This window comes from Cibotium barometz, chromosome 26, assembly GCF_041138505.1.
Source record: "Cibotium barometz isolate CiBa-2024 chromosome 26, ASM4113850v1, whole genome shotgun sequence".
NCBI lineage: Eukaryota > Viridiplantae > Streptophyta > Polypodiopsida > Cyatheales > Cibotiaceae > Cibotium > Cibotium barometz.
The window spans coordinates 49,797,625-49,806,774 of record NC_141071.1 but is presented as its reverse complement, the minus strand read 5'-3'; positions in this window follow the sequence as shown (position 1 = coordinate 49,806,774).

Here is a 9,150-nt window from a genome sequence, read left to right as displayed (position 1 = left end):
TCAGCTCTGGTAGGCAGCTGCCATTAATTCCCTCTTTTTGAAAACCAACTGAGCCTCCGTGTCCCATATAATATCCATAGTGTCCTCATCCACATCATCCATTTTTTCCACAAGAGTTTTATTCAGCTCTTCAATCTCGACCAAGAGCAGTTCCATGGTGTCTTTTAAAGCACTCCTCATTTGCAGCATCAAGGAGTTTTTCAGTCCCAACAATACATCAGACTATTATTTTTTTTAAATAAAGTATTTCTATGAATCCATGCATTCCACAGAAGGGCTGATCTGATTAGATTCCACATTTTAGTTGAACAACCATTTGCTTCGTCCAACAAAGCTCTTTCTAGTTAAGCTCTTATGGGTGGTTGGGATAAATACATTGCTACAAAAATGAGAGCGCCAGTTTGTTTTGCTGACAATGCATAAACAGATGGGGTATGGTTTCCCTCTCTTGCCTACAGATCTGGCATAAACCATTACCTAACCCTATTGAAGCTGCTCGGTTATTGGTCCACAAGGTATGGTGCAGAATGAGCCACATTAGACATGACATTTTAGGAGGGATATACTTCGACCAGATATTCATGAATGGAAGTGAATTCTGTTCCACCTTATGTTCCACCGTTTGTTTAATTTAAAGTACAATTGTGGATCACAATCTCAACCGTGGAATAGGCAGAAGGGAGTTCTGAGTTTTCCAAACAAAAGTTTTGGGCAAGAGAGATCCTTTTGACTGTATGTAGTGAACATTTTGATTGTGCTAGAGTGACATCCTCTACGCAATTTACATCATCGTCATTAAGCCTGAAGTGTAGCCTCAAACTAGACATCCAGATCCGCTCATTGTAGTCTCAAATGTCTGCCCAAATTGAAATGCCCTTTTTAGAGAGTTTTTGTGCAGCTCTATACATATGCACAAGAACATAGTCCTGGCACACCAAGGAAAACTAGATTGAATCTTGGGGGAAGATGCTTGTTTTCATCCTGGTGGAAGATGCCTGCTTTCATCCTAATGTTTTCATTGAGAATGATGTTCATTTTAACTATGTTCCAGGCTGACCACATTCTTTTGACAAGCAAGCTACCCTTAGGTTTAATGGGGATCTTACTGAAGTAGAGGGTCAAGGCCAGTAGTTTCCTCCACCTGTTGCACTCTTGGACAAAGAATGAGGAAGAATCCTTATGAAGTAGTAGGGCCTAGTCTTCCTTGGGATTTAGCAAACTTCTTACCATTCATTTACTAATTATCTTGTCAGCAAGTTCTGCTATATCCGGTATACCTAGACCCCCTTTGTTTTTCGGCAGTGTACAATATTTCCATGAAACCTTTGGGATCCTGAAGGTGTCGGCATCACCTCCCCAGAGAAAGTTCCTACATAGAGCCTCAAGAGGTTTAATTTCTGCTTTGGATGGTCTCCAAAATATAGGATAAGAAGAATATAGTTGCAGGGATTTAAATATGTTTCAAAACCACTATTTTGCCTACTAAGCTGATTTGCAAACCTATGCCAAGTAATTTGAATATCCTCCCTTCCGGAATAATTTGACATCCTTGTTCTAGGAGCCATTGAGGCGAGTCCTGCATAATAGTTTTGATACCTGTTTTGGAGTGATTAATGACCAAACCAAAGGCCAAGCAGAAAATATTGAGGCATTCCCTGAACACCTCTATTGAAAAAGGGTCATTATGAATACATAGGTTTAAAATCAACATAGACTCTCCATTTACCATTCTTCTTTGGGGTAATCACTACTGAAGAAGACCATTCAGAATTATCAACTGGATACATAAATCCAGCTTTCAACAATTTATCCACTTCCTCTCTCAACACCTGCTGTTATACAATCCCAAATCTTCTCAACCTCTGTATACAAGTGGCTTAGCTTCTGACTTCAACTAGATTTGATGCTCCACAACAGACACTCCCCTAGCCTGTGTATAAGAGGAGATGAATAGGTCTGGAAATTGCTCCAACATACTTATATACTCCTTTCTCTCAGCCTCATTTAGATCCTCGGCCAACATCTTTTGTAAGACTTCCTCTCCACCTGACTGTACTTCATCTTCGGGCTTCAACTTCTCCCCTTCCTTTGTATAGAGCTGTATAGACATACACATAAGGTCAAAATCAGGCTCCAGCAATAGCTGGACCTCTTCCCCATATAAACATGTCTTTCTTTAGAAGAATAGGAGGATGTTTGTTTTGAAAGAAGTATTCCATCTTATCCCCACAGGTCTTCAAAACGGTCCACAAATCCGTCAAACACATCACACAGATTATGCTTTAACTTCTAAATTTCCTGCCACAAAACATCTAGGGATTCACCCTATTTATAATGTTATACCAAGGCCCCTTTGATGTCTTCATATGCCTGGCCTTGATTTAACTAAGCTCTCCATGTCTGCAAACCACCTTTTGGCATCTCCCTTCAACAACATAGACAGCAATGTCAGCTTATCCTCATCTCTATTCTTCCCAAAGGCGATCACAACTTTCTCCATGGTCACAAGCTATTGGTGGACAGACTCAGTAGTAGCTGCTCAGAAACCTTATCCTCATCTCTATTCTTCCCAAAGGCGATCACAACTTTCTCCATGGTCACAAGCTATTGGACAGACTCAGTAGCTGTTGAGAAACCTTAGAATTCACAGACAGATACAGATCAGCTAGGAAAAAGGCTACTATCAAAGAACTTGAACTAGTAGAAAATGTAGTCAATCAAGGTAATATGCTCAGAAACATTAGAATTCAGAGAGACAAATACAAATCAGCCAGGAAAAAGGCTACTATTAAAGAACTTAAACTAGTAGAAAGTTCTAGTTTACTTGCATGGTGGAGGAGAGAATAAGGGCTACACTAGCAGATATTCTGACATACAGGCAGAATCCAGTGGTGTTGAAGGAAGAGACAGTGGCAAAGAAAAAGGTGCCCAGATGGAAGGACCCTAAAACATGGCTGTCACATGCTTTCACACTGTTCTTTGATGGGGCTTTGAAGAGAAGATCAGGAGTGGCCATTGGAGGAATAGTTTTATTAGATCCAGAGGGTAAAGAGGTTTTTCAAGAAGGGATTAAATTGCAGATGCAAACCAGCAATGAAGTTGAGTATGCTACCTCGGAATATGGTCTTCAGTAGTGTATCAAGAAGGGAATTAGAAGACTGATTTATCAAAGGAGAAAGCTTGTTGGCCATTAGACAATTGCAAGCTATTTGGAAAGCTAAGAACCCTAAATTGAAGGAATGGAATTTTCAAATAAGGAGGATGCTACATAGATTTCAGGAAGTGCAGATACATGTGAAGAGGGAGCTAAATCAAGTTGCAGATGCATTAGCAAAGAGAGGGTTGGGCAAGAACCTGGATGTATATGCCATCACTATTGCCCATCCCACCTATGTTGGAAAAGAGAATTTACAAAAAATTGAAGATTTTTTACACATAGGTCTTGTACTTGGAGATTTGTCATTATTAAATCCCAAAGCCTTTTACTAGATGGGCTGAAGCTAGCTGTGGGAAGAATATTACTACTAAAGAGGTGGCCAAATTTGTATTTGAAGACATATAGCTAGGTTTGGCATGCCATTGGAGCCATTCACAGACCAGGGGCCTAGATTCAGAGGAGAGGTTGTACAGGAGCTCATGCAGAAGTTCGATATCACACATAGGTACTCTACTCCCTATTATCCACATTGCAATGGGCTTGTAGAAAGATTCAATGGAGAGTTGTGCACCATGTTGACTAAGTTTCTGGAAGAGCATCCCAAGCAATGGGACTTGCATGTTTCATCAGCTATGTGGGCTTATAAGATAGTTGTTAAATCAGTACTGAGTTTTCACCTTACCATCTTGTTTTTGGGAAAGAGGCTATGATGCCCATTGAAGTTGAGATTCCCAGTTTACAGTTTCTTCTAAAGCATCAAGATAGTGGTTTGGATTGTATAAAGAGAGGTTGCTGGATCTGCAAGGGTTGCAGTTAGCTAGAGAGGAAGCCTTGGACCATTATATTTACTTAAGTAGTAAGAGAGATGAACATTTCAATGAGACTGTCAAGGAAAAAGGTATCAAAGGAGATCTAGCGCTCAGATACAACAACAAGCTGGACAACACCTTTCAGACCAAGTTCGAGATCAAGTGGGAGGGTCCTTTCAAGGTGGTACATATATATGAAAATGGCACTTATCAGCTACTTGACTTGGATGACCAGCTGCATTCTAAAAGAGTCAAATGGTTACAGGTTAAAGCCATATTGGTGTAAAATTATGATAATCCAGAAAGATTCAGAGATGTTGGATACAAGCATGCCTGCTCATGTAGATGTTCTAGTTGATGCAGTAGATACTTATTGGGATTTGGATGTACTTTTCTTAGTGAGCCAGCACTATATGGTTGAGCATGAATGCTATAACCATGGGGGGTTGGGAAAACTATGATAGGTTTTTTAATGCCCAATAGATATGTCCACCCCAACCCCAGGAGTAAGAAATAAATCGTCAAGCATGTGTAGACACCTTAGGAATAAGGGGCTGCTGCATGGCCTCTTTCCAAAAATGAAATTAGCCATTGTCACCCCAGCCAAAAAGAAGAAAATAACACTTGTATGCAGTAGAGGAGGGAAAATTACGAAGCGAAGGGCAAGAGTTGTGGGAAGCGATGGAGAGAAGATTGGATTATGTGTAAGCTGGATGACGAGAAGAGAGTAGAGAGTGAGAAGAAGCGAAGAGATGCTTGGGTAAAGGAGTTCGAGGGAAGTTTGTTGTGATGGTTTTGTTTTGAGAAGATGATGTGGGTTTTATTTGAGTAGACTTGATTATGCCCAGAGAAGAGGTTGCAAAAGTGCGAGGGTCTTATAGGAGGTGGATTCCCCATGGGACCTCTGAGGCTACAAATCTGTTGGAACTTGGACAAGCTCAAAGTCTTATTCAATGATTCTCTATAGTGTTTGTTGGTGGTTATTTGTGGTGTGTAGCTGCAGCTCAGGTTGTTTACTGGTTCTTTGTGGACTTAAGATATAGGATTTTGTTGGGATCATCGTGTGGAAGTCCTTTGGTTTTGTGGTGCTTCTTTATTTTTTGTTCAATCCCCAAATCTCAAGGGTGTTGAGATTTGCTCAGTTGTATATATATGAAAGGAAGTCTGATCGTGTTAGATTGATGAAATCTTATGCTTTGGTTTTAGCTGTATTGTTTTAATGGAGTTTGTTGAAAAGAAACAACTGTGAGTGAAGAGTTGACTTGCGTTGAATCATATCTATGTTTGACTCAGCAAGTTTCTAAATAGACGTAGCTTGGTCAGCCATATGTGTCAAGATAGGTTAGTAGAGGTTGTTAAAGTATTTGATGGGTCTTGTTTAACACTTATGAGGTTTGAGTTGACTATTAGAACTAGTCAGAGGACTGTCTGATAGGATTGGACACTGCTAATGGTCTAGGTGTTTAGCTGAGGGCTGTTATACAGGTTAGAATGGATCTAACGGAAGCCCAGTAGGAGTCAGTCATGGATATTCAGGAGTAGTTTTAGTCTCTTTGTGTTCAAGGGGAAAGTATTGGGGTTTGGTCTGACAGTACAATCAGCCTGTTAGCTAAGACAGAATCAGCTAAGTCACAGAGGTAAGTCAGCTTAAGATTAGCTGTTGACAATTTTGGGTGTGTCAAGTTGAATCTTGCTAGGAACTGTGGAATTTGAGGGCCTGACTCTGTCAGAGGACACTATGGAAGAGTCATCTGATTCAGTTGAATCAGCCACGTCTATTTAGTCAGCACGATCAGTTGTATGAGGTTTGAATTAGCAGGGTGTCAGAGAGCAGTTCAATAGTCCACAGAGGTTTTGAGGGTGTGATCTTGAGGTTAGTTGATGTTGGAGAAAGGTTGGAGAGCCTGGAGGACGTTTATCTAACTAGGGACAAGAGGAAGACATCAGAGTTAGATTTGAAAATTGAGAGAGTGAGAGAGAGATGGAGAATGAAAGAGAGAGGGGGCCAGGGAGCGCAGAGGGGAGGCAAAGGGAGAGAGAGGGCGAGGGGGGGGCTACACACAAGAGAGGGGGAGGAGAGGGGGCGGGGGATGGTGGAGGGGAGGGGAGGGGAGGGGAGGGAGATAGAGGGTGAGGGAGGGGGTGGTGAGGGAGGGGGTGGGGGGCGCTATGTGCAAGAGAGAGAGAGAGAGAGAGAGAGAGAGAGAGAGAGAGGGGGTGTGGAGGGGGCTATGTGTTAGAGGGAGGGAGAGATAAGGTTTTTAATTCTTTTTCATTCCTTCTTTCTTTTCATTCTCTTTTTCTATATTTCTTTTGTTTTCTTGTATATATAATATTTTATCTCTTTTTCTTATTTTAATTTCTTTTAATAATAATAATTATATATATTTTATTATTATATATTATATATTTACTTTTCCTCTCTTTTCTTTTCTTTTTTATTTCTATCTTTCTTTTTCTTGTTTTAAATTTTTAAATTTATATTTTATAATATAAAAAAGAATATATAATAATAATTTAAAATATATATAATATAATAATAAAATGAAATACATATCTAATAAATTCAATTTTAAACAAAATTTTTTATTCAAATCTGAAATATATATTATATATTTAATATTTACTATTCTATTTTTTATTTGTATATATAGTAAAAATACTTTTAAAATTTATAATATTTATTAAATATTTTTTTATAAAAATATATATCTTTTATATATAATTTAAAAATAAAATATATATAGATAAATTTTTTTATTATTTATTTTATCAATAAAAAATTTACTATGTATTTATTATTCAAGCTTAAAATATTTACTATATATTAAAATTAATATATCCTTTTATATGTAATAGAGAAAAAGAAATACAAATAAAAAAATATTTAAATTTTTTGAATTCTTTATCTCTCCTTCTTTTTACTCTTTATTAAATTAAAAATATAAAATAAAATCCATATAATAATGATAATAACATGAACCCATATATAATAATAAACTAAAGTAATATATATAATTATAAAATAAAAAATATTTTTCTTTCAATATTTTTTTCTTTTTCTTGTTTTTGTTTCCATTATTCTTCTTTATGTCTTTTTTGGAAATACAAAATATAATACATATATATATAGATATATACTTATAATTATATATATAATAATTAAATATATTAAAAAATATAAAATATAAAATAAATTAAAAATCAAAATTTTTAAAATTTTTAATATATATTATATGTTTCTTTATTAAAAATATTATTTATTTATTTATTATTCATTTATAAAAATTAAATAGTAGTAAAATATATATATATATATAATTAAAATTAAAATATATATAGTAATTTTTAATTATTAATTTTGTCAATAAGAAAATGTATATATCTTTATTATATAAATTAAAAATATTTATGGTTTTTTTATTTATAAAAATAATATAATTTTTTTATAATAAAACTTTGAATTTTTTTATTTTTCTCTTTATTTTAACTTTTTATTAAATTAAAAATATATAATTATATATACATTTATATATAATATAAAAATTATATAATAATAAATTATATATATATATATCTATTTAATATTAAAAGCTTAAATTCTTAATCTTTATTTTTTGTCCTTTCTTTTTGTTTCCTTGCATAGGGCTAGAAGAAAACCTATTTGAAAACCAATCAAAATAAGGACATGTTTAAACGTAAACCTTTTTTAATAGCGATTTTAATGGAACATACCAGTTTTTACAACTAGATTGACAAAAATTTGGATTTTTTTCTTAAAGGCGAATTGAATTTCTAGTTGGTTTTCTAAATTTTAGTTGATACATGTACGTGTTAATGTAGTTTTCTATAAGCCCTAGCCTTGTCGGGGGGGGGGGGGCAGGCAAAATTACTTCATAAGAGTACTCTTAGGGTAAAAGCAAGATCCATAACCACCAAGAACACCCTTAGGAGCATAGAAATATTTTATAATTATAAAAATTTGCAAGGATGTTTGGCCTGGTACTCAAGATCTTTGAGGAAGGTTGTATACGAGGGCCACAAAAAGTATCTCCCCGAAGGCCATAAATTATGAGAGATATTTCTAGGGATGCTTCCTCATGTGCTAAAGCCAATTGATTGGAGGAGGGCATGGAAAGTGGATCCAAGTTGTCAACCCCTCATAAAATGAAGTGGTTATCAATCTTCCATATACTTCCATATTGGAATGATCTTCTAATCAATCATCTTCTTGACTTGATGAACATATTCAAGAACATAACTAATATGCTTTGGAAAACCATCATAGGGGCTAAAGAGAGCAAGGCACGAAGGGATGATCTACAAGAGGGTACATGCATGCAACACTTATGGGCACGGAGCACACTTGACGGGGAAGGTGATCCTCCTTAAAGCACCTTGGGTTTTGACCAAAGAAGAGAAACGGTGTGTAAAGAATTGTATCAATGAGTTTCGCACTCCCATTGGTTGTATGAATTGGAAGTAAGCATTCACAAAGGACGAGGAGCTTAGTGGCTTGAAGACTCATGATTGGCACGAATTTTTATAGTTTGTGTTAGCAGTAGCCATTAAGGATTGCCTTACCGAGGACATAAGAGCCACAATATATAAGATTGCTACAATGGTGCATTGGATATCTTCTACGTATGCATGCCTATTTGCTAATGTTCTTCATTCTTCTTCTTCAGTGTTGCATGGAGTGAGCAACGCCATTGCTACCTGATGGAGCTCTGACGGTGAGTGTCAATAGCTAAGGAAGACTCGGGCTGAGCTGCTGAGAGCAATGGAGCACGCTCCAGGCTGTTATACCATTGAACTAATGCTTTGCTTATTGTCTTTCCATCAGGGAAAAATTGGACTCAAATTGGGCCCTTTAAGGATTTCTACACATCACTCTCTTCAAAAATGGGTGCATGGTGAAATTTTTACAAATCAAATCAAAAGTGAGCAGAGTTTGAGAATTTCGAATCTTTGATACCTTTCCAATGACATATAGCATGATGGGCAATTTGGCAGTCATCACCAAATTTGGGGACTTCTTGAATATGCAAAATTGCCCATCATGCTATAATCTTTGGAAGGTCTCAAAGAGTAGATTCCAAATGCCCAAACTCTGCTCATTTTTGAGTTGATTTACAAAAATTTCACCAAAGTGAATGGTAGTGTAGTGTGTGGTGGGTGGTG